This window comes from Podarcis cretensis, assembly GCF_951804945.1.
Source record: "Podarcis cretensis genome assembly, chromosome: 14".
Lineage (NCBI taxonomy): Eukaryota > Metazoa > Chordata > Lepidosauria > Squamata > Lacertidae > Podarcis > Podarcis cretensis.
In genome coordinates, this window is record NC_137183.1 from 52,296,609 (window position 1) to 52,322,466 (window position 25,858).

At 40.0% G+C, this 25,858-nt stretch overlaps 1 protein-coding gene across 2 annotated transcripts in view; it reads right to left on the reverse strand.

The window, feature by feature from the left end:
• Window positions 1–25,858, reverse strand: part of MAD1L1 (mitotic arrest deficient 1 like 1) — a 452,304-nt gene that overhangs the window by 402,054 nt on the left and 24,392 nt on the right. The gene's annotated exons all lie outside the window — the stretch shown is intronic.

Below are 25,858 nucleotides of genomic sequence, written 5' to 3' on the forward strand. Positions count from 1 at the left end.
CTTGCCAGTGGAGAGCCTCCTGCTTCTGGGGAGGCAACTGAGAGTATACTGCTGAGCAGGCCTTGACTCCACCTCCATGGACATGCTAGCACCAGCATAAGGAAACCCCACAGAGTCCAGCCACTTGAAAGAGTGCCTGTTAACTTGGACTGTGCCAGATTGGCTATCCATGCATTAGGTGGTTCATCGCATCTCATTTAATACCAAATATGTCAGTCACATGTGCTTTTGTTTCTGCTGGACAAAAGCAAATATTGTTATGTCAGTGGTTTATGTGTTCAATACTATTTGAAATGCACTGTACCTACTAATACATGCTTATAAATTGCATCTTGTCTGGTCTTCTGTAGTATGAATTATCTCTAGTCAAGCAGACAGAGAACTTTCTGCATATTGAAATATATTTGATCTTTCCCTACCATCCACATATGTTGATCAACAGGCCACAAACACATGCAGGCAAACAGGCAAAGCACTTTTTAATAGTTATTTTTAATCTTTTCTAAAAGTACCAATAAACCGGAAGATGGTATATGTTTAGTTAACTTTCAGTAAGCATATACAGGTATTTTCACCAAAGATTTGAGCCAGCAGAAGAGAGTGCAAAAAATGTTCTATATGTTTCTAAAACTCAATAAGGTCCTGAATTAGTATAATTTAACTGGTGAATTAGAGCAACGCAGCCTTTGGGTTTGAAGCAGATTTCTGTGCACTGTACAGCACTGCCCTCTGTCGAATCAAAGAACAGGAAAGGGTGCATGAAGCCAAGTAGGATTTTTAAAAACTAATAGAAGGGACAAGAACCGATAATAACTGGAAAGTGTTCATTACAGTAGATAACTGGAGAAAAATATTTTTGTTGCCAAGTACTAGACAATTTCTACAACAAATAAAGGAAATAAAAACCAGTATTTAAAATGAAAAAGCTAGTAAAAAAGCAAACTTCTCACAGGAGATATTTGAAACAAAAGTATCTTTCTTAGAATTTGTTCCTCTCTCTCATCTTCAATGCACTCTTTTTATACCCAGAATGTCAATGTAGAAATTTTGTTTCTAAAGGTGTGATTTGATAACATGCTTGCCATTTCTGCTAGAAAACAGTTGAGAGAAAAAATATATCAACTAGTTTTAAAAAGGCTCATCTACCCACATTCTTCTGCTTTCTCCCACTAAATGGATCACATGTAGCACTTCAAGACCACATCACCATCTAGTCTCCCATAGACACATTCAACAGTCTCCCTCAGATGGGAGTAGGAAACTCACACCAGCTGGATTATTTTTATATACAGAACTCAAAGCCATGCCGGATATACTACCTTGAGAGGTATAAGCTGAAAGCAAATAATATCAACAGAAAGTCTCTCAAAAAGCGCTACCTGTTATGTGAACGTCTATGTAACTCAATGTATACGCCTGCCTCTTTTTTTGCATTTTGGGGCAAAAGGATCAGTTCTACTTCCTCTCCCTGGTGAGGCTCGCATCCTAGTCAGTCTAACAGGCCCGCTTCCACTCTCTGTGGAGTTGGTAGAATTATTTCCTCATGCTGCCCTGTAGCCCTTCTAGGCTAGCCCAGGATAAAGGGAAGAAATAGCAGCAGATGCAGCAAGACTTCACTTGAGGGACTCTAATTTCTCCTCAACTCCACATTGCTGCCAAGGTAGGAGAGCTGTCACTTTCCTAATAGTGCATCTCTTCCTTGTGCTACTGTCTCCGAATGGTACTAAGCTAGTCCATCCCAACCATGGCAAGAGAAGGCAATTAACAAACCTTTCAACAGACATGCATCCCCTCCAAACAACTGTTTCCTGAGGCCTTTCCTTTACAAGACAGGAAAGAATTCTTGACCATTATGTTATGGACTTAAGCATTAAAAACTGAATATGGGTGTATAATTAACAGATGGAGCATAATAGGAATAAAATAATTTAAGTGAAAGGGGATAAAGGAAGGTTGGAGAGATTTAATTGCCTTCGTCAAATTGTGTTTCTCCAACTCAAGGGTCAGAAGTGCAGGGATTCAAGTATATCTAATTAAAAATGTTAGCTGAAGGCACATTGGAAACAGACACACAGGCAAAGAGAGCCCATTTTCTACATATGCAAAAGTCAATTGCAGCACAGTGTTCAGCAAAGAGATAAACAGATATGTATGCAATTATTTTAAAGATATCTTACTTTTGACTATATGTGCAGCACACAACCTTATTATTATCAACACACTCTTTCAACAACAAAATAAATTGAAGACATCATGGAGGCACCCTCAGTCGAACCACTGGCACCTCTTAGACTATGTAATTGTCCGAGCTGAAGATCGTCGTGATGTGCTCCTTACCAGAGCTATGACAAGTGCCAATGACTGCTGGACAGGTCACCAATTAATACGCACCACAATGGCTATCAAGATTATACCTCAACGCAGGCTTCAAGGAAAAAAACCAAGGCGCAAAATGAACACTCAAGCCCTTCAAGATCCTGTTAAGCGGTATTGCTTCCAAATGACTTTTAAGGACCATCTGCTTTCAGAGTTCCCTGACAACATTGAGGAACACTGGACCAAGCTAAAAACATCCATTATTTCAGCCTGTGAACAAACTATTGGATCAAGAAACACCAGGAGTGGTTTGATGAGAATGACAGTGAGATAGAACACATTATTGGCAAGAAAAGGAAGGCCTTTCAGATCTGGCAAAGAAGTAGAAAATGTGCCACTAAGAAAAATAAACCATGCCAATGCTAAGGCTGAGGTTCAAAGAACCTGGTGGATTAGAAAAGCTCAAGATATCCAGCACCTAGCCGGCACTCATGATGCACAGAGTTTCTTTAACGCCACAAAGACCATCTATGGGCCAATAAATCATGACATATGTCCCCTACGCTCAACAGACAGTTGTTGTTGTTGTTATTGTTTAGTCATTTAGTCATGACTGACTCTTCGTGACCCCATGGACCAAAGCACGCCAGGCACTCCTGTCTTCCACTGCCTCTCGCAGTTTGGTCAGCTTCAGTATGCTGATGACAACGTAATGTGCACACACTCAGAGGATGACCTCCAAGCCATCCTAAATATCTTCGCAGAAGATATTTCTGCTTGGCCAATTGTTCAACATTCAAAAGACCAGAGTGCTGCACCAACAAGCACAAAACAACCCGTCTGCAGCACCACAAATCAAACTCAATGATGTAACGGTGGAAAGTATTGATCACTTCTCCCACATGGGCAGTTATCTTTCAACAAGGGCTGACATTGATGCCGAAATCCAGCATCGCCTGAGCTCTGCGAGTGCAGCTTTCTCCCAATCGAAATGCAGAGTGTTTGAAGACCCGGACATTTGTAGGGAAACCAAAATGTTTGTTTACAAAACTATCGTACTACCAATCTTACTCCACAGTCACTTACAGACCCACTGTTAAGACCGTGTTCATGAAAGACAATCTTACTCAGCTACAAGTGGAAGAAGAAGAAGAAGAAGATGCTTGACAAGGGCAGGAATATGTTTTAATGATCCAATATACAGACTTTGCAGTGATAAGCAAATACATTTATCTGATTACCAATGCTTAAACTGAATTGTTTAACTGGCTGACAGATTAGGTCTCTAATAAAAACTTGCAGAAAGAGCAGTTGTGTTAGTTTGTTGCAACAAAAAATGTAATATGGATTTTCCAGAAGGTTTTTGGCTGCCCTAAATGAACTGAGATCTCATTTGTCATGTTTATTTCACTTACATGTTAATGAACTGAAAAAGTATGTCATTGTCAACGTTTTGTGCTGAATCAACATCTCAACTTCCCCCACCACTACCAATGGCCAAAAGTAATTGAACTGAACTACTTTGTAAGGGGGGGGGGAATCAAGTACACAAAGGGTAGTTTAAAGGTTATATTCAAAGAATGCAAAGCTTTAGTTAGAATTTATTTTTATTAGAACATCTATAAATATTTCAAGATGTGACAACTCAATAGCATGATCTTCCTTTACATAATTTAGACTGGGGGTGTGGAGTGATGAAGACACTGAAAACTGTTATCATATTAATTTTAACATGCCTGAAGAGCTGCTTGCATATGCACTCCCTGGGAATAGTCTTCAGAAAAAAAGTTAATTATAACTTTGATTTTACATTTGACTAGCAAGCCATTCCAGCTGCCCAATTTGACGTCTACAGTATTCATTTTTTTATAATATTAACTAATATTAGGAAACAATGCATTTTTAAAAATACTCTGACAAGGCATAACGACAGATTCCTATGCTGCAAGAACTGCTGGTTCTTAGAACCTGGGGTCATTCAACAAAGCTGAACACTGGGAGATTCAAGGCAGATAAAAGGAAATGCTTCTTCACACAGTACATAGTTAAACAATGGGATTCCCAACCACAGCATGTTGTGATGGTCACCAACTAAGACAGCTTTATCTCCATGAATTTGTCTTTCAAATCCATCAATGGCTACTAGCTGTTTGTTTGCTTGCTTGTTTGTTTGTGTGGCAGGGAGAGCCACTGCCAGTAGTACTAAGCTGGGTGGTCCAACGGGTGGACAGTAGTACGAAGCTGGGTGGACAGGATCTGTTCCAGAACCCCGGTCATATCCCGAGGTTTCCGCAACCGGAGGGATTGCTTCTGTGCATGTGGCAAAATCTGGAAAAATACTTCAGGGTTTGCTGCGTACACAACCGGAGGTGTGCGTATCCAGAGGTACAGTGGTACCTCTGGTTACGTACTTAATTCGTTCTGGAGGTCTGTTCTTAACCTGAAACTGTTCTTAACCTGAAGCACCACTTTAGCTAATGGGGCGTCCCGCTGCTGCTGCACCATCGCTGCGCGATTTCTGTTCTCATCCTGAAGCAAAGTTCTTAACCCGAGGTACTATATCTGGGTTAGCGGAGTCTGTAACCTGAAGCATATGTAACCTGAAGCGTATGTAACCCGAGGTACCACTGTACCACTGTAACTGAATTTATACCCCATTTTGCATGTGTGTGTCAAAGCTGCTTACAAAGAAAAAACAAAACCTACAATATCCACAGTGCTCCATTCTTCCTCTGAAGCTAGAATAGAAACTAAGCAGGCTGCCAGAGAAGGGAAGCCCACTCCCCTATGTCCAGCATAAGCTGTGAGCTATATAACTTCTCTGCCAGCCCCCAGGAGACTAGTAAAAATTTTGTAGGCTAGTAACTTTTGCAAGCTTATATACAAGGCTTTACCAAATACAGCTTCTGCCTACTTCTTTCTGAGCCAACTGAAAGGAGCTCAAGTACAGATGGCATTTTTCTACTTGGAGAATAAGCCTTCCAGCAAACACTATTCATTATCTGAATAGAAATAACCAGCATTTAGAATTCAGAGGAAAAGATTCTGCCCTGAAGGTACACATTAACCCAGCACGAGTTTAAGGCACTAAAAAGACAAAAATCACTCTTAAAGCAAAGCTCTTTGAATTTCTTTGAAGTGTACATAATTTGAATTGGAATAATTTAAAGATGATTTTTGGAAATTTAAAACTACTCAAAGCGAATGAGAAGTTAACTTGGCGGCAAGCAGTCCCAATCATAATTGCTCCTCTTTTTTATGGAACTAGCTTTTAAAACATTGCATAGCATAAAGCCCGTGAGCTAGATAATCCTCATTCAGACCTGACCTTGGTCATATACTTATTTAGTGGCCCTGGGCATGCAACACTAAACCTCAGCACCCTATCTGCAATATGAGAACGTCACTACTGCCCTGCCTTGCAGGGCTGATGAAGGGGTTACTTAGATACCGATGCCATGAATTTCTTAAAAGTTAGCCCACAAATCCATTAAACAAATAAAAATAATTTAATAGCTGTTAATTGAGTAGGTACTTAATGTAGCAGAAAGGAAATAAACACATGTAAAGATCATTCCAGTGGAAAATCAGGAGCTTTCTCTAGATTTAAGGGAAATAATCAGAGTTCACATAGCGTAAACATTGCAATATGTATTTGAAATATTATATTCTTTGCAAACGCAATATGCAAAATGCAGCCCAGCAGATTTCAGACCAAACAAACTTTCCATATGCTAGATCCCAGTATGGAAGTCTAGTATTTATATAGATTCAGCGGAGAATCACCTAAAACATGAACTCAGATAATTTTCAGTTCAACAAGTAGGATCTCAATTTATTTTTATTCTAAAGAAAAGTAAAAAACTATAATGGATACAATCTGCCAAGTAACATATTCTTATATGCACAGGGTAAGTTTCCACACACAGAGGCATCTTATTGCTGTCTTTGTCAAAGAAGCAACCCCCTACACACCCAAATTCCAAGACTTTTTGTTATTTGTAGTCCAATTATTTGTGGTTCAAATGTGGGAATGACACTTAATCTTGAATGGTGATTGGTCTTTTTACCCTTTTAGTACCTAAATGTTCATCAGCAACCTACATTATTCTTCCCAGATTATTTTTCCCTAAATTGTTTTGTTTTAGCTAGCATATGTGGCACATCTTGTAGCTTCATTTTGTTTTAAAGTATAATAATGTCTTTAATTAACTTTATAGGTGGTATTAATATTTCTGGCCTTATAGCTTCTGTGCCTGCTTTTTCCTTAATTACATAAGCTTATGATGAATAATATGAGTCTTACTCCATATAAAATGAGCAACCAAAGGTTGATTATTGGATAAATGTATATACATGCTAATATGATGTTGCCATCATAAGTTTTAGTCCTGGTTTACATGATAAATCCTTTAGTTTTGAAAAAAATAATATTTATTTAAACATCCACTCAAAATCACAATTTTGGTTCAGTGGCAATGGAGTAACAATGTATACATATACCAGGGAGCACATATAAGACTGTCGTCTATGAGTTGGGCAAGAATAAAGCCAGGAGTTCAAGAGGACTGCAACTTTAAACACTGTATAGTATAACATCGCCAGAACGCCCCCTCACCAGCAAAAAAAAATCATAAAAATTGATATTTCTTTATTTTCAAGTTAGAAGTCATGGACCTCCATGTGATAAGGCTATTGATTTTGAGATTTTCACAGCAGTAAACAACAAAAGAAAGAATTTCCAGTCTCATATCCAAATCAGCAATTACTCGTTCCAATAGTGGCACCTACGGTATCTAGTAAGGACAGCAAGAAGTAAAGTATCAGATTAAACAAGCAGAACAGAAAGTGAGGGCCAACCGACTTCTTCTTGCAGCACTTTGCTTCTCCTCTTTCCCTCTGCTTGAGATTTGTTTGAGGCTACTATTAAAAATTTACAAAAACAAACAAAATTCTGACAGATGCATTCTGCTGCATTAGCTTGAGCAAGAAATCATAACACATATTTCCTGTACCATTGACTCTGTCCTGATTTGAGGCTGGATTTCACTAGTAGCCAACAGGTGACCCCCAAATCACACAAACAGTCAATGCGTGCAACCTCAGAGAAGTGTCTGTTCGGAAAAGAACTTTTTTATCTGGCCTTATGGAGACATCTGGGAAATCACGTTTATTCCAATTAATTCAGTACAAATATAAATTGCTAGGAATGAATAGAAAGACTGACCCCTCAGCTCTTAATGATGCAAGTACATGTGCGTACAAGCTCAGTTTGTAGCAAAAGCTTACGCACAGGGATGCACTTTAATTACTTTGCTGTTGCACAATACCAGAACTCACAGAAATTGGGCTGACCCAATTTGGGGTGACAGAGGGCATGCTTGCCTTGCTCTCACGCTCCTGTCTGTTGCAGCAGGCCTGCTATACACCTCTCTGAGCTTCCACATATAAACAAATGATTCATTCATAAAGAATAGGAAGGTAAAATTCTCCATATCTCACTGATACTTATGAAATTGCAGAAAATTTTCTAACTCCTGGTTCTAACAAACCACACATGCACAAACAAAATATGATCCACAATGCCACCTACCACCCATTGTCAGTTAAAAATAATCTGTAAATCAGGATCCTAGTTTCCTATGGATTAAAGGCTCAGCCTTAGAAACAATCTTTGGGACTCAGCTTACCATAAAAGAGAGGCAAGCAATGCAAGTCTCTAAAATCTTCTCCAATTGGATTAAAAATTGTAGCTGTAAATTAATTCCTGAGACAGAGCTGACCCTAGGAAGAGTACGACTATGCTCACAGTGGAAACTATTAGGTCAGGGGTCCCTCATTGGGAAGCAGGGGTAAACTTCCTCACCCACACCACAGCCTGGGGTTTTTCAGGGACAACTTCTCTATGACTTTGCTAGGAGGCTAGTTTGAAAAGTTGTCCCCCTGAAATATTTAGCATGCAGGCCAAAAGCCTCTGACAATTAAGATCCTTGGTACAGGGTGGGTTTGGCTCCCACCTCCAGTTTTTCGGTAAGCAGATCATCAAATCATCCCCTATCAAAGCTAGAGAGAGATTTCTCCATTGCTCTGCTAAGGGATATTTTGTTGAGCTGTCCAGACTGACTTGGCTATCCAGCTATTTAAATTGTTTGGCTCATTTCAGGGCCAATCCGATGGAAGCCAAGGAAAGGCTACCCATCCCTACATCTGATACTGCTGATCAATTATTTTTCCTGGAAAGTCTACCTGGATATAACCAATTTAGACCCTGAGAGTTGAATCCAGAGGAACTTAGTTACACCTCTGATTCCACTGAAATCAATGGAACACTTTAGTAATTAACCTCTGGATCCTACCTGAAATTTATATTTATATGCACTTATAAACTTACAACCAACACCTTACATGCACAATATCATAGACTGTCTTTCTATAGCAGCCTTATTTTAAAAGACTTGAATCTTATATTAATATTTAAAATATGTAAATATATTTTAATTAATCAGTAATCAACTCAAAATTCTTTAACTGGCTGGCAGGCCTATTTGCTTGTTATAAACACACAGGTCAGGTGCTGTACTTAATTTAAATGCAACACACACAGAGAGGCATACTTTGCCATCCTCTGTCTTCTGTCTCTGCCTGTCTCATTCAGCTATCCACAACCTGGCAACTCAGCTTAAGAACTTCACGAAAAATGAATTATACGGATCCCCAGACACATGTAAATAAAATGAAGAAATTTCAGATTTACAGTCACTGCCTTCAAACCCCCTTCTCCAGCTCAGGGAGGATTAAGAGGACTTCAAAGCAGCCCAAGCTCCAATTAAACCAGTGTGACCACCCCAGGGATGCAAGAATATTCCTCTGATTAGCAAGATGCACTCTTTGAACTGTTTAGCTAGGAAAAGGTTTTCAGAACTTTAAACAAATGCATTAATTCTCTGTGGGTTTTTAAGCATATTTTTTTAAATAAAAAAAAACCTCAGAATGTTTAAAAACAAGAACAAATTACAGCTCAGGTCAAAAGCCTCATGGAAACTCATTAATAGGTCAACTATCAGTGCTTCGGATCTGAAAGTACAAAATGAACCACAAGAACTCCTGCAAGTATCACAGTACAATAGATGGTCCCTAAATTAACTACCTTCTCAGTTTAGAATCAAAGAGTCGTAGAATTGTAGAGTTTGCTGGATTTTGCAATTCAAATGGACTGTGTCTGTGATTAGGCCAGAGAAGACAAGCTACATGGAACATGAGGCTGCTGCCTTATATCAAGCCCAATCATTGATTTATCCAGCTCAGTACTGTATACACTGCCTGGCAACTGCTCTCCAGCATTTCAGACCAGAGACTTTTCCAGCCCCATCTGGATAAGCCACAGACTGAACCTGAGATCTTCTGCACGCTCTACCAGTCAGCTACAGCCCTTCCCTGTGACTAACCTGAAAATCAACCAAAGCTCCTTTCTATGCTTTCCTACAGACTTAAAACTGTTTTATAGAAATGATTCATAGGCAACTTACATCCACCAGGAGCAACGCCTCAATATTGGCCTTCCATATGTACCGTGTCGGGAAGATTTTGGGCATCATATGGCAGGACCGAGACTCAAACAAAGATGTGCTCTTCCAAGCCCACATTCTCAGCATGTTCACACTTTTGTCACAGCAACGACATCTACACTGGCTTAGCCATGTACAGTGGTGCCTCGCAAGACGAAAATAATCCGTTCCGCGAGTCTCTTCGTCTAGCGGTTTTTTCGTCTTGCGAAGCATCCCTATTAGCGGCTTAGCGGCTATTAGCGGCTTAGCGGCTTAGAAAAAGGGGGGGAGGGAAAAAACTCGCAAGACTTGCAAGACGTTTTCGTCTTGCGAAGCAAGCCCATAGGGAAATTCGTCTTGCAAAGCGCCTCCAAAAACGGAAAACCCTTTCGTCTAGCGGGTTTTTCGTCTTGCGAGGCATTCGTCTTGCGGGGCACCACTGTATACAGAATGCAAGATGGTAAGATCCCCAAGGACGTGCTCTGCGGGGAGCTTGTTTCAGGCACCAGGTCTGTTGGCAGACCAATTCTGCTTTATAAAGGTGTCTGCAAATGTGGCATGAAGGCTGGCAACATTAACCTGGCTACAGGAATCCCTTGCAGATGACAGCAGTGCCTGGAGATACACAATCAGGTTGTATATTCACAGCAGTGGCCAAAAAATGGCCACTGGGAGAAGGCAGTGAGAAGTAAAGCCATGGTGCATCTGTAGCAGTGAAACCGAATGGCTTCATCTGTCCCAGCTGCAATAAAACATCTCTCTCCCATATTGGTCTCTACAGCGACAACAAACGCTGTCACTCTCCAACTGGTTGACTTTACCACCGATGGCACATTTTTCTGTTTTGCTTAAAGACTCGCCTGACTGGACAAAATACATGGCAGCTAAGCAGACAGGTTAAACATAGTTTTCACCAGCTCAGTTGTGTTAAGTGGATCACTGAGTGAGGAGGGAGGAATGGTAGAATATGTGCACTGCATTCAAAATGTTTCAAGCTTTATTCCTAGCATCTAAAGCTGAAAAGGACCAGATAGCAGGTGATAGAAAAGGCCTCTGCCTGAGACTCTGGAGAGCTGCCCCCAGTCACAGCAGATAATATGCATCTGAACAAATAAAAAGCCTGACTTGATACTAGGAAGCTTACCGTGTTCCCCAAGAAGACCCATTTATCCTAAATAGAACCCATGGCAGACATGTATGGGTTGTTGTTTTTTTTAAAAAAAAAAGTGATCCCACTGAGATCCCAAGATGAAATTTTGCAGGAATATTAAATAATTAATACAATGAGGGAGAGACTTTTAATCATATTGATTTTATATCACTTTTTAAAATTAAAAATTTTGTAACTCTAATATTTCAAGTAAATTCCATCATATTAAAGCCCATGACGTTTTGAAGAGATTGGTATTTTTGGTTTTGAAATATCTCAGTTCTGGGTTGAGATTTTAAGGCCAAATTTGTCATATATATTTTTGAAATTTCAACCCTCATAACTCAAAAACAGAATGGTATAATTAAAAAAAACCTAAGATCTGGCACTTCCGGGTTGGTGCCTCCGGTAATGGCGGAATTCCTCTGATCGGGAGGAATTTGCCCCGTGGGAATTTGGGTCTGGCCGTCACGGCGAAGGCGGAGACCCGCAAAAAATCACAGGCAGGAGAAGCCTGTGAGCGTGGGATTCGGCGGGCACCTTTTGCGCCTCCCCTACCCGCGGGGAAACCCGGTTTCGGGGGTCCAGAGCAACGTGGGGTGAGCGGTGTGGTGCTTCAAATCGTCTGCTTCTTCCACGGAGCGAAGCCGCATAGCTGTTGCCGGAGAGCGCTGACTTTTTCCTGTGGACAATTTGATTTTAAAGTAATTACCCGTGAGTAGAGCTGAAGCGGGAGAATTGGATTTCTAAAAGTTTAATTTGGTATCGTAACGGGGAGGTTCAATACAGGAAGTCCGCCTTCCCCTTTTGTAAACAGACTGAAGCATTGAGGCGGCAAGCTGAAGCCTTGGAAAGCCTATTGTAAAGGACTAAATTTCCATCGGTAAAGAACATTAAACCCCCCCTTGGAGGCAGGAGAAGAGGGGGGGGAGTTGTGAACTGAATATGCCTGCGGGAGAGAGCGAAGAGAGTTAAAATAAAGCCGCTCAGACCCTGGAAATGGGCTGCTAGCAGGACTGACGTTCTTTGGAAGGCTCACTGACAGCGATTAGAACGTTCGTTGACAGCTAGCTAATAAGAGAAATACATTGTTTCTACTGTCTCCGTCTGCTTTTAAAAAGGAGTAAAAGTAACTGAAAATTGAAACTAACTTCATTGTTTGAGCTGTGTTTAAAAGAGGACATTATTGACTAATATAAACAAAAACTGTTTCCCCCTAGAGGAAGCTTTTGAAACTGTTACAAGAGCTGGGCTGGGGAATTTCCAGCTGCAAGATAAAAAGCTGTGAGACTCTGGGACTGACCTTGAATCGGTTAAGTGTTATGGCAAATGGAAAGGAAAAAACGGATTAGTCAATTCCTGAAAAAACATTAAGGTCTGGGAGGACTTGGCAGCAATCTAGGAAAGCCTCAATATCAGTCCCCCCTGCTTCTTCTGCTATTGCTTTTGTAACAGTATATTCAAAATCAAGAGGAATGTCGACAGAAGAGGCCTTAGCAGTTGCATTAAGTAAGATAAGTGATTCACTGGAACAGCTTAATAAGAAAATAGATGTGACAAATGCGAAAGTGGACGCTGTAACTATTAAAATTGACTTAAATACAGAAAGTATAAATAATCTGGGACAAAAGGTGAATATCAATACAGAAACAATACAGAAATTGATACAGGAATCTACTTTGATACGGCAGACTGCGGAGGAAGCTAGGGAGAAAGTCATTGCTGCTGAATGTAAAGTAACACAATTGGAGAGAGAGTCCCAGCATTACAGAGGCAACTTGATGACCATAAGTCGACGCTTGCTATGATTGAATTTAAAGAAAAACAGACGAATTTGAGGATCAGAGCCCTACCTGAATTGGAGAAGGAAAGTTTGATAGACTTCTTCAAACAGGAATTTGCTGATTTTTGGGACTTGGATCTGGGTCAAGAAGAGTTTAAAACTGTGAGGGCCTTCAGATTTGGAAGAGGAGGGAAAAAAGAGAAGAACAGAATAAGAGACTGTTGGCACTACCAGAAGAACCTAGAAGTACAACAGCCAAGAGTGGAAATTTTTAAAGATGTCCCAAAATACCTTTTGGATCTTAGGTCTAACTACGGAGATTTGGTTGCCCTGCTGAGAAGGAATAAAATCATCTTTAGGTGGTAGTTTCCAAAAGGTCTATCCTTCAGCTTTAAAGGAAGGAAAATAAAAATAAGATCAGTAGAAGACAAAGTTTTTGTATAAATTTGAAGAAGATCTGCAGAAGGGACTTGGAAAAGAGCTAAGAGCATCGGACAGAAGATCACCAGGTTGATGGACTATATGGAATTGGCGGAAATGACTGGCAGAATCCGAGACCAGGGAGAAGAGTCGGTGGAAGAAGATTGGAAAAAAGTTTAAAGACTATTTATAGAAATATTGTAAAATTAATGAATGTTAGAAAAATGTTGGAATGAAGTTATATGGTTTTAGTAGAAATGTTATAAGGAATTAGGTATAAATAGATTATTAGAGTATTAAAGGTTAGAATATGTTAGAATAAGGTTAGAATATGTTAAGATAATTATAGGACAGAAAATAGAGGAAGTGGAAAGGAATTGCTGAAACAATGGAATGCCCAAGGTTGAGGATGTAATCCCAAGAGCTTTTGTCTATAATCTTTGAGAATTCTTGGAGAACAGGTTAGGTCCCTGCAGACTGGGCAAATGCTGTCCCTATCTTCAAAAAAGGAAAAAAGAACACACAGGCAACTACCAACTGGTGAGCTTGACATCAATACCAATAAAGGTCCTAGAACAAACAGTCTGTGAAAACTTAAAAAGGATGCTGTGATTACTAAGACCCAGAATGGGTTTCTCAAAAACAAGTCATGCCAGATGAATCTCACATGTTTTGACAGAGCTAAAAGCTTTGTGGATCAGGGGAATGCTGTGAACATAGTGTATCTTGATGTCAGAAAGGCTTTTAACAGATTCCCCCATGATATTATGAAGAAGCTGGTAACATGCAGGCTGAACGAGGTAACTGTTAGATGGATTTGTAGCTCACTAATAGTCACTAATCATCCTGAAAAAAAGTGACAAATGGGGTGCCACAGGGTTCTGTCCTGGGCCCATTGTTGTTCAACATTTTTATAAACAACTTGGATGAAGGAATTGAGGGAGTGCTCATCAAAATCGCAGATAACACCAAACTGGGAGGGGTAGCTAATTCCAGAGAAGACAGATTCAGAATTCAAAGTAACCTTAACAGATTGGAGAGCTGGTTTCAAACTAACAAAATGAATGTCAAATTGTAAGGTTCTACACTTAGGGCAGGAAGAACCAGATGCACAAATATAGGATGGGGGACACCTGGCTTACTAACAGTACATGTGAAAATAATATAGGGGTCTTGGCAGATCACAAGCTCAACATGAGCCAACAGTGTGATGCAGCAGCAAAAAAAGCTAATGTTATTCTAGGCTGCATCAACAGATTTATAGTATCCAGATCAAAGGGAAGTAACAGTACCATTCTATTCTGCCTTGGTCAGACCACACCTGGAATACTGTATCCAATTCTGGGCACCACAATTTAAGAATGATGTTTACAAGCTGGAAAATGTGCAGATGTGGAGCAACCAAGATGATCAAGCATCTGGAAACCAAGCTTTATGAGGAACGGTTGAAAGAGCTGGAAAATGTCTAGCCTGGAAAAGAGGAGACTGAGAGGAGATATGATAGCCATCTTCAAATATCTTATGGGGTGTCACATTGAAGATGGAGCAAGGTTGTTTTCTCCTACTCTGGAGTTAAGAACTCAAACCAAGTTACAAGAAAGGAGAGTCCAGCTAAACATCAGGAAGAACTTTTTGACAGTAAGAGCTATTCAACAGTGGAATGGACTCCCTCGGAAGGTAGTGGACTCTCCTTCTTGGATGTTTTTAAGCAAAGGTTGGATGGCCAACTGGTCAAGCATGCTTTAGCTGAGATTCTTGCATTGCAGAGGGTTGGACTAGATAACCTTGGGGCCCCTTCCAACTCTACAATTCCATGATTCTATGATCATATACATCAATGTCAGTGTATACACAAATAAGAGTAGAAAATCCACAGTCATGTTAATAATTTAAAACCAGCCACCATACCTTTCTATAAAAGGTATAAGACTTCCAAATGCAACGGACACCAAAGACTGTGTATTAATCCTCTGGAGAATTCCCAGCTGCAGAATTTGCAGAGCTCTTCCTGTTCCAACAGAGTATGCTGCCCATTCTACGAATGCAATAAATACCCTACATTTCATAAATATGCAGTTCTTTAATTTTACATTCTCTCTCCCCCTGCAAGAGAAGAAACCACCCCATAACAACTTGATCTTTTAGTTAAGTATGCTCTAATGCTGTGTACATAGTGTGAAAGCTTCCGCATCCAAAGGAGTGATGGACATTAGAACAAGTGGTAAAGAATGAGTGTCTGTGTGCCAAAGGCATTCAGTGCTAAGTGGGTATAATAAACCCTTAAGAAGAAGCACTATCATCCATAAATAATGAATAATTCAGAAAGAAATTGAAACAGACTTGAAGTTTCATTTATAGAAAGTGAAACTGCTGGAGAGTAATCACATTAAAGCTGTAAACAGTGGCATTTCAGCAATTACTATTCTCCTTTGCCAGCTCATGCCCTAACAAACTGGTACATTTGTTTAGTTGCCTGAATCTGGCACAGAGCTGAAATCAGCCAAACACAATTACAGCTCCCTGCATCTTTACCACTGCTCCTCTAACTAGAATTAAGATCCGGGGTGGATCACTGTCAGGCATGCTGACATCTCCTCAGCTTGGCTCCTGGAAATGAAGTTTTGATAACTTTAATTGCCTAAATACATTTCTTTAGCATATGCCACAGCAACATAGCTATAGCTTTTTAAAATGCTGGGTGGATCTGAAAAACACAAACAGGACCATGTTTTACTTTGACTTATCACTTTTTGTTGAAACTCAGTTAGAATTTGATTGCTTCACAATGAATTAGTGGGAGCTATGAAGTGCTGATTATGGAGGCACCTCTGTCGGAAGAGAGTTCCAGAATTTAGGGTAGTGGCCCCAAATGTGGCTTCCCCCATCTAGGTGAAGGTTTCCATCTTTTAATTTGGTAAGCATCAGTTTATGCAGTGTCCTCCCAGAATGAGCAATCTTTAAATGGGTAATTGAAACAAACCAACAAACAAAAATCAGTAGGTGACACAGTGATTTCATTGGAGAACCAAATCATATGTTTGTCTACTCTCCTGCCTTTGCCTTGAAAAGTTCAACCGCACTGTGGTGCTGCTCTCCTTATCGAGAGGTGGTGGACTCTCCTTCCTTGGTGGTGTTTAAGAAGAGTTTGGATGGCCATCTGTCATGTATGATTGAGTTCCAATTCCTGCAATGCAGGGGGTTGAACTAGATGACCCCTGGAGTTCCTTCTAACTCTTCAATTATATGATTCTATGAAAAGGTGTCTCTCATATATTATGCTTTGTTTACAGAACACTGTGGTCATCTGAATGTTACTTACAGAGGACAAAGAATTATAGGAACACAGATAGTTGCCTTATATAAATCAGGCCATAATACTATTTAGCTAAGAATTGTCCATGATGACAGGCAGCAGCTTTCCAGGGTCTCAGGGAGTGGACATTCCCATCCCTTCCTGGACATGTTGTGGACTGAACAATAAAACTTCTGCAAGAAAAGCAGGTGCTCTGTCATGGAGCTGTGGTCCTTTCTAATGCGATATCCTACAGAATGGCAAATATAAAGGTAAAGGTACCCCTGCCCGTACGGGCCAGTCTTGCCAGACTCTGGGGTTGGTGCGCCCATCTCACTCAAATATACCTGAGTGCAAAATATACCTGAGTGCAAAAGCATGTGTCTAAGTTGTCAAAGGAGTAGGTCTTCTTCTTGCACAATAAAATGAAAACAGCTGCTCTCTGAAATGAAGCCATTAAACAACTTTGAGCCCCACACTCAGATGTTCCAGCTACTTCTGCAGGGCACTTATGATCAATGGGCACACTGCTAGACATAAGCAGAATCCAACCACTTTACTCAGGTAAAGTGCTTTTTCAATATATAGGTATGGTCTGAAAAGCTCTATTGAGAACATGAATCCTTACTATCATACTGGGGGGAGTTTAAAGAAACTAAGAGTTTTAACTAAAAAATATTTCCATTATGCTCCTTTCAGCAAGTATAAAACATACAAAAGAAGCAACACTGTTCATGCTTATAGTCAGCCTCAGAAACTCTATCGATTACCTACACTAGTTGGATGGCAGAGAAAAGTATTTTTTGAAAAGGCTAGCTCAGGACTCCTCAGTTGTGGTTTGTTTTTGTTTTGTTTTTTTACAGGAAGTGGGGCAGGGGGAGAGAAGAGGGTTTCTCTTTTCACCACTCTTTCCCCACATACACCATCCGCCTGCAATCACATCACCCGCCAAAGAGACAGAGGAAAAGGATTTCATTAATAAATTTATTTCAACTCTCTTTTCAATGGTGCTGAAAAATGTATGCAAATCCATTCATAATTAGGTTTAAAAATTCCATTTCATGGGATAATCAGACTTCAAAAAACTCAATTTTAGTTTTAATCAGATATTAACAAGGATATTAACTCCATTTCATTCAGAGGAGAGAGAAACGGCAAATTTAACACAAAATTTATTCAAGCTTAGCCCTAGGAGATAATTAAATAAAATTAATTTGGCAAGGGTTTTCTGTAAATGGAAGCATTCCAGACAGCAAAACACTTTTCTGAAAGAAACAAATGCAGTTCATTACTGTACAAACAGATTCAAAGCTTATTGTTCAGGCAGGGGGGAAATCTGAAGTCTTCTACAACAGGAAGGTAACCTGCCCTCAAGCTGCTTCTAAGGAGCAACAACTTATGGAGAGCAGATGTGATAGCATGGCCTGCATTACGTCTTTGGGCAAGCTTCTTAAAGTCGCCCAGGAGATAGTAGTCAGAAAAAAGGGACAAAACCCACACAAAGGAATCCAGAGCTACCACAGAGAGGAAACAAAGCTATTTCTGGAGCAGGAGTAAAGAGCAAAAAGACAGACGCAGTCCTCCAAGAATCACCACCATAATCATCTTCATTTACATAGCACTTTACATTGTACAAAGCACTCCACACACATCAACTCAAAATCAATTAAACTGCTGCATAAGGCAGACCGGTACTGTTATCCCCGTGTTGCAAATGCTGGAGAATAAAACAGAGGGTCAATTCAGACGTTCGGTCAAACCACAGCTTGTGCTAATCATGGCTTAAATTCTAAGCTGTGCTTTGAGCAATCAAACATTGTGCACAAATGAGAAAGGGGGGGATCATTTCTAAAGAAAGAGAAGACAAGTTTGCAACTGAATATGTAGTCAGAAGTCTTATAGAATTAAAAATAAGACTTCTGAAACATGTTTTCCAGGAAAACTTTCGACTGCCCTAAACAGAGCGAGATCAAATTTAGCATACTAAAAAGTATGTTGCCTTAATTTTTACATGTTGCATATGTATTTCAAAAGCTTTCTATCCAAAAGTAGCTGAACTGAAATACATTTGATTGGGAAGAAAAAATAATGTGACTTATCTTGGGTTTAATGTAATGTTCAAACAAATTCAAGTATTTACTTAGAAATTAATTTAATTGGAATTCTTCTCTATTGATGCTTTATACATGACAGTAGAACACACTTCCCTTACTTTACTTGGATATTAAGAAAAAAATAGTAGTTTTCTACTAACTAATTTTAGCATGCCTGAAAAGTTGTTTATAAATATGTACACATTCTAGAGTAGTCACCAGTAGAGGGTGGAGGGTTTAAATTACAACTTTGGTTTTAGGTAAGACTGGTATTGTATTCATTCTGGTTGTCCAATTTGATTCATAGGCCTAGTTCACACTGCTGTGCTGGATGGGGCTGAGAGAAGTTGTAGTCAAAATATCTGAAGGACATTGGATTGGGGGTGGCTGAAGTAAACCATAGTTAATGGATTACAGTGAACCAAAGATGGCCCCCACTTTACTCCTATCAGGAGCAGCAAACCACGATCCCCAATTTGGACATGGCACTAAGCCAAGGACTATGGTTTGTTGTTCCCACTTGCACTAAGGGAGCGTTCTCAAAAAACAGTAAGTAACTATGGTTTACTATGACAAACACAGCCTTAATGTATTCATTCATTACGTTACTAATTAATGCTATGAAACAATGCATTTCTAGAAGTACTATAAGAAGAGTGTGCTAATGGAAAGTTTTCTACATTATTTGAACTACTAAGCAGAATGCTGCAGACAGTTAGCATGTACTTTCCCCCAGGAAATGCCTCTCATTACTGGCTTTCCAGGTACACCGATGAGCAAAAGCAATGGCATTCTCCAGTGCCAGCCTCTCAGACAAGCTGATAGACAAATGTGTCACACACACAAGACAGGCTGCTCTACAGAAAACACATAGCAAAGGGACGAAAGAGCACCAGATGACTCTTGACATTTTTCTTCATTAAGTGAAAGTAGAATGAAATGTCTTCAAGTGCAGCTGATCCAGAATTCATTAATATATGCTACTAAATACTTAGAACAGAATATATTGGCTACAACAGAAAAGGCTTGAGAAATTCAAGCACATTAGTAAGCATCATGCTTTTCCATTAAGTTCCAACTTCAAAGAAAATCATTAAATGCATGTTTGTACTCTCCATATCTATTTACATTCACTGCATTTCTACATGAACATCTAGACTTTAAATATACACTTAAAAGCATTAAGCATAAATGTGAAATGTTAAGTGCTTACAAACTCCCATATCAGTCAGGCAGTCTTAGCAGTGAGCCTATTTAGTTCAGAACCTGCTTTCCCACAGCACCCAGCAAAATGGCATGAAGGAAGCAACCCATCCCCTGTTGTTACCAGCAACTAGCATTCAAAGGCAGACTGCCTCTGAATGAAAGGTGCCATTTAGCTAAGCTGGGCAATAGCCATTTATAGATACGTCCTCCATTACTTTGACTAATCCCCCTATAATCATCCAAGCATCTTATAGCTAAGAAAACTATGTGTTGTGGGAGGTTCTTTTTGAAATGAAAAAAGACCCAAACATTGTAGCCTAGTGATTCATAATCATTTTGGAGACACAAACCCCTTTGAGAATCTGATGAAATCTATGGACACCTCACCAGAAAAATGCACACAAACACATACACACTTAATTTTGCATGCAATTTATTTTACTGAATTGGAAATATTCTTCCCCACCCCACCCCCAATTCACAGACTCTCTGAACCCCATCAATGGACCCTGGGCTAAGGACCCCTGCTTTAGCCCTTCTTCAGAGAGAAAATGCTTCAACCCCCTGGTGATGTTGGATGCCCTTTTCAAGCTTTAGAAAACTTTACCTGAGAGCAGACAATCACAGCTGTACCCAATACAATATTCCAAATGCTGTTAAATATTGAAGATGATCACAATATTGACCGTCACATTTTAATCCCTTTTCACAATCCCTAAATTTTTTTTTCCTTTTCTACAGCTACCACATTGAGTCCATGATTTCAGTGAGCTAACTTTCATGACCCCAAGATACATTTCTTGGCTTGTTTGTTGGCTTCAGTTCAGGCCCTGTCATGTGAAGTCAGAATATTCTACCTAAATGTGAATCATTTTGCAGTTACCTACATGGAACCCAATTTGCCTTTCTGTTGCCCATTCGCCATTATGGAGCTCTTCAGAAGTTGAGTTTTCTCATGTTTGTGTCATCAACAAATTTGGTCACTTCACTGCTTATCCTAATTGCTGATACAGTGTTACCTTGTTTTCGGAACAAAGGTTCCACTGTAGTTTATGGAAATGTTAAATAGCAACAGTCACGGTGTATAATCTGGAGGAAAGTATACTGCTTATTTCACTCTTTTTCAAGAACTGTCCATTTACTTGTACCCCTCTGCTTCATGCTCTTTAAACAATGGCTGATTGTTCTTTAAACAATCACTGATCCATGATACGGAAGGGGGGGGCATGTCTTCTTCACCTTCTTCTTCGCTACAATATATCCATTTATTTCCGAGTCCAATTGTCAATGTCAAAAGGGACTAAAATCTATAAAATTCATAGAAATCAATGTGCCAATTTGCTCAATTTCTCTAGGACTCCATGACACCTCCCCTGTCCTCCATAATCCCTCAAAAGCAAGGTGTCAAGACCCTAATCCTGTCAAATCACTCTGCCAAGCCTTCCCTCCGGGCAATGCCAGGTGGCAGACTATGCATGCATGGACCATTGTCTTCTCATCACTGGTACTCAGGATGTGCTTATCTGCGCATATCTCCAGCTCTGCATATTCCCCCTCCCTCCTCCTTATGTTAATCCGGTGTAACCCAACCTCTTCTTAATGTATTCATGATGTAATCTGTGTAACCCAACCTCTTCTTAATGTATTCATGATGTAACTGGGATGTATTTTGCACTGTATTCTGGGACATGGAGGGAAGTTTCAAAAGTTCATGTCACCCCTTTCTCGCTGTTCAATCTCGCCTTGAACCTGTTGCGCAATAAACTTGGATCTTCTGCAGCTTGCTCCTGTCTCCGGCTGAGCTCATTTTCCTCCGCAGAGACCCACGGACTTAGTTCGACGAGCTGGGTGGCAGAGCAGCCTTGCACCCAGATTTTACCATAACATCCATAAAACAACCTGTCCTCTTATCTCATGAATGCTAAGTTTACACAGAAGCCTGTGGTAAGGGACTATTGTCAAAGTTTTTTTGAATTCTAAAGTAAGGTAAAAAGGTAAAGGACCTCTGGACAGTTAAGTCCAGTCCAAGGTGACTATGGGGTTGCAGCGCTCATCTTGCTTTCAGACCGAGGGAGCTGGCGTTTGTCCACAGACAGCATTCCAGGTCATGTCGCCAGCATGACTAGACTGCTTCTGGTGCATGGAGGACCATGACAAGTGCCAGAGCACATGGACACTCCATTTACCTTCCCGCCACAGCAGTACTTATTTATCTACTTGCACTGGCATGCTTTCAAACTACTAGATTGGCAGGAGCTGGGACAGAGCAACGCGAGCTCACTCCATCACGGGGATTTGAACTGCCGACTTTCCGATCTAAATTATAACATGTCAACCAGATCTTCCCACCCTGCTGCCCCTCCATCTATAAGCTTGTTGACACTCTCAAAGAACTCAAACTTACTTACCTAGGGTTGTTTATCTACATGTTTAATAGTTATACCTTCAATAATGCTTTCTAGCAATTTAAGCCAACTGACTTGCAATTTCCTGGCTTCCACTATAATCCTTTTTTCAATTAGCCCCTAGAACAGGGGTAGTCAATGTCACGCCCTTCAGATATTGTTGGACTATAACTCTCATCATCCCTGACAATTGGTCATGTCAACTGGGGTTGATAGAAATTTTTGTCTTCCAACATCTGAAGGGGACCGTATTGGTCACCCCTGCTCGAGAACTTCATCTGGTCACCTCTGTTTGACTCAGTTCTTCAGATACCCTCCCTAAAAAAAAGCAGTTCATGCATGGGTGGATGTCCCAACAGTTGCTGCAATGAAGACAGATGCAAGGAGCCACAATTTATTCTAGCCTCTTGTTGAGTGCATGCATAGTAGCAAACAGGAGTTCAGTGCTGCATAATGTGTGAAATTGTCCTGGGAAGTATTGTGCCCCAAGAAGGTTAAGTTCAATCCAGCTTGGAGGTGGGGAGTTTGGCTCCAATCTCTACAAAGTTCATCAAAATGCCTTGTTAACAAAAAGAAAAAAAGAAATGAAGAAGCACCGACTCTTTCATTTTTAACCTTCTAGGTCAGCAGTTTAAAACTTGCTACTAAGAACCATTTCCAGTGTTTCTGCTGAATGTACAAATTCAATCACCTCCAATTTTTGCTTTTAAAACCTAAGTCTTCACAAATTTCAAGAATTCCCCAAATGACCCAGTCCTGTACCAGTTTTCATGTAGCTTCCTAACTTCAAGGAGAAACGTCTTCCCAGCCTGCAAACCTTTTCCAGTATTTCTCAAAGAGAAGGAAGCCAACAAACCTGCACACTGCACATAGCCAAAAGAACACCAGACAGAGAGGATCAAATAGTAGGGAGAGAAGCCAGAAGGTATGAGTGTAAGGTAAATTTACAATTTAAAGCGTTAAGCCAAACCTTTGTATTTCAGAGGTCATTGGTACTTTACTTTAAAAAAATACTTCTGTCAAAGATTGTAAATCGGAACACTGCAATAAAGGTGTTTGATAAAATAGCACAATAAAAGAGTGAACCTGCACTATATACACAAGATCAAATCCTTTTAAAGTTTCCATTCATTCACTACCACCACACCTTGGTTCCATATTCATAGTTACTAAAGCAGATTTGAATCCCCCATATAACCCATAAACATTTATCAGAGGGGAAAAGGGGAAGAGAAATCCAGACTTCTCCTACAGTGATTGTGCATGCTTGTTTCTGCAGAATGGTTAAATATGTTAATGGTGCCATGAGCAAATCCATATTTTCCAAAGTGGTGTGAACACAACTGAACTACGTTCAACTTGATCTACAAGCTATAATCTCTTGGCATCAACTGGCACAAAGAACAGAACTGGGCCCTTAAATTGGGCCCTAGTAAATTCCAATCAATTTCTTAGCACTTAATGGTTACACACACACCAGCACAGAAATGAAATGAAGGACAATTAAATGGAAATAGGGAAAGTTAAAATTATAAATTACTCCAAGACTTTGGCAGTTATTGTGTTTGGAGAGATGTCAAAAAGAGACAGGCTGAATAAAAATAAGATGTGAGCATTTGAGCCTTCTGACAGCAGCACTCCGTCCTTCTGCTGATTAGCCTCTACTATTTAAATGATAATTCCACTGTAGTTACATTAGGCATGACTGTTTGCCTAGAAGTGTTTTTTTATGGAAAAAGAGTACACACTGGAAATCTCTTCTTCACAGCATACTGAGCCCTCAGGTTCAAGCTATTTGCATTTTTCAAGGGTCACTTCACACTTGCAAGAAAAAAGGACTACTCTTATTACAGCCCACTTGATGGAAATAACGCACAAGAATGTAAGAGCTGCCTTGCTATGCCTGGTCCAGAATTCTGATGTCAACTCTTAGGTGCCTCTGGGTGTTCACAAGAAGGACATCAACAGGACTGGCCCTCATGGCTGAATCTCTGGCACTGGTAAATTCAGAGATACTTCCTTTGTGTGTCGAGGCTCCACTTCAGTACAATAGCCATGAGTCAGATGTCAGGAATTGAAACATGACCTGTGGCTGGTTCCAATTTAGAGGATCCTCTGGGCTGCAAGAGGCATCATATCTGAAAGACTGGTTTTCCTGCTACTTGTCCACATATGCATCATGGTTGGCAGAAGAGGCTCTGTTCCTAGTTCCAACCAAACAGCACCAACTTCAGCAATTTATTCAGATCCCTCTTTTGCTTTCCGCCCCCCCCCCCTCTTTCACATCAGGGCTGTTGCTTCCTGCAGTTCTTGACAGAGCTTGGGGACATACTTCAGCATGTCAAACTACACTGGTAATAGTTATTACTGAACCTCGCTCCCCGATATCAAGTGATAGCATCAGCTGGAAATACTGCATGGTAGATATGAAGAGCACTGTCAAAATATGGTGGCTGTCCAAACCCCTTTCTCTCAACCTAGTCCACAAACTCTACCTTTATTCCTTCACAGAAGAAGATTTAGGTCATAACTAAAAATTATGAAATAGACAAGGCAAGCCCTTATTCTGCAAGTGTTCTGACAAGCGGCAAAAGACAAAAGCAAAGAATAGCTGTGTTCCTCTTTAATATTTATTTTTTCCTTTCTATATTCAGAAAATCCCCACTGTGATGTGACAGCTTGTTTTACATAGGGAAGCTTGTGAACAACCACCATGAAGTTACAATCTTTTTACAGCTCATAAATCACAGCAAACCACTGAAAAATTACAGGCACTATAAAAGTCCTCGTATCTTGGAGCTGTCAGCCACCATCACCCTCTTCCTGTTCCTGTATGCCCTGCATAGCATGGTCAGCATCTCAAAAGCCTTCCAACATTCCTCCAATCTAGGCAGTCTTAAAAGCTTCACAGAAAATTCAGAAAACCCAGACAGCGGCCTATAGGCAAGTAATTTCTTCAGAGCAGAATATTAAAAACAATCACAGCTGGATTGAGAGATGGCAGTTAGTTTAGGAAATTTTAGTTGTCTAGCATAGCATTTTCACAAAACTGACACATGCCAAACTCCAGCTAATAGGCACACTGCACTGCATCTAAAGTTGCTTCCCTCAAATGTGGAAAATCTGAATCAGGTCTTGGAAATCCAAACAGATGCGCTTCATAAATGTTAAGTATTGAATCATAATTAGCGTTTGTCTCATTTATTTATTTATGGTGCTTCGGCTTTTTTAAAATATATTTTGCCTTTAGTAATCAGGAGAACTGCAAACTTTTAAATGAACCCTGGGATTGCTGCAGATGGAGACTGGGATGCAATTATAACTAAAGTTCATGAGTCACTTAAATATGCCTTAAAATATATTTAAAAACTAAAAAATTGTCTCTAAGGTGCTACTGGACAATTTTTTAATTTATTTCAACTGCATCAGACCAACACAGCTACCTACCTGAATTAAGAGAAATATGTGACTAGTGAATTGAAGGTTTCCATTCTTAAAAAAAAGATATTTTCTTTATTTCAGAAATTTTTTCTTATTGTATTATTTTTGTTCATATTTTGTTGATATGGAATCTTATCAGAAAAGCAAATAAATAAAATATGGGGGGAAAGAAAAAATGAATGTTGCCATCCTATGCCATGAGAAGCCA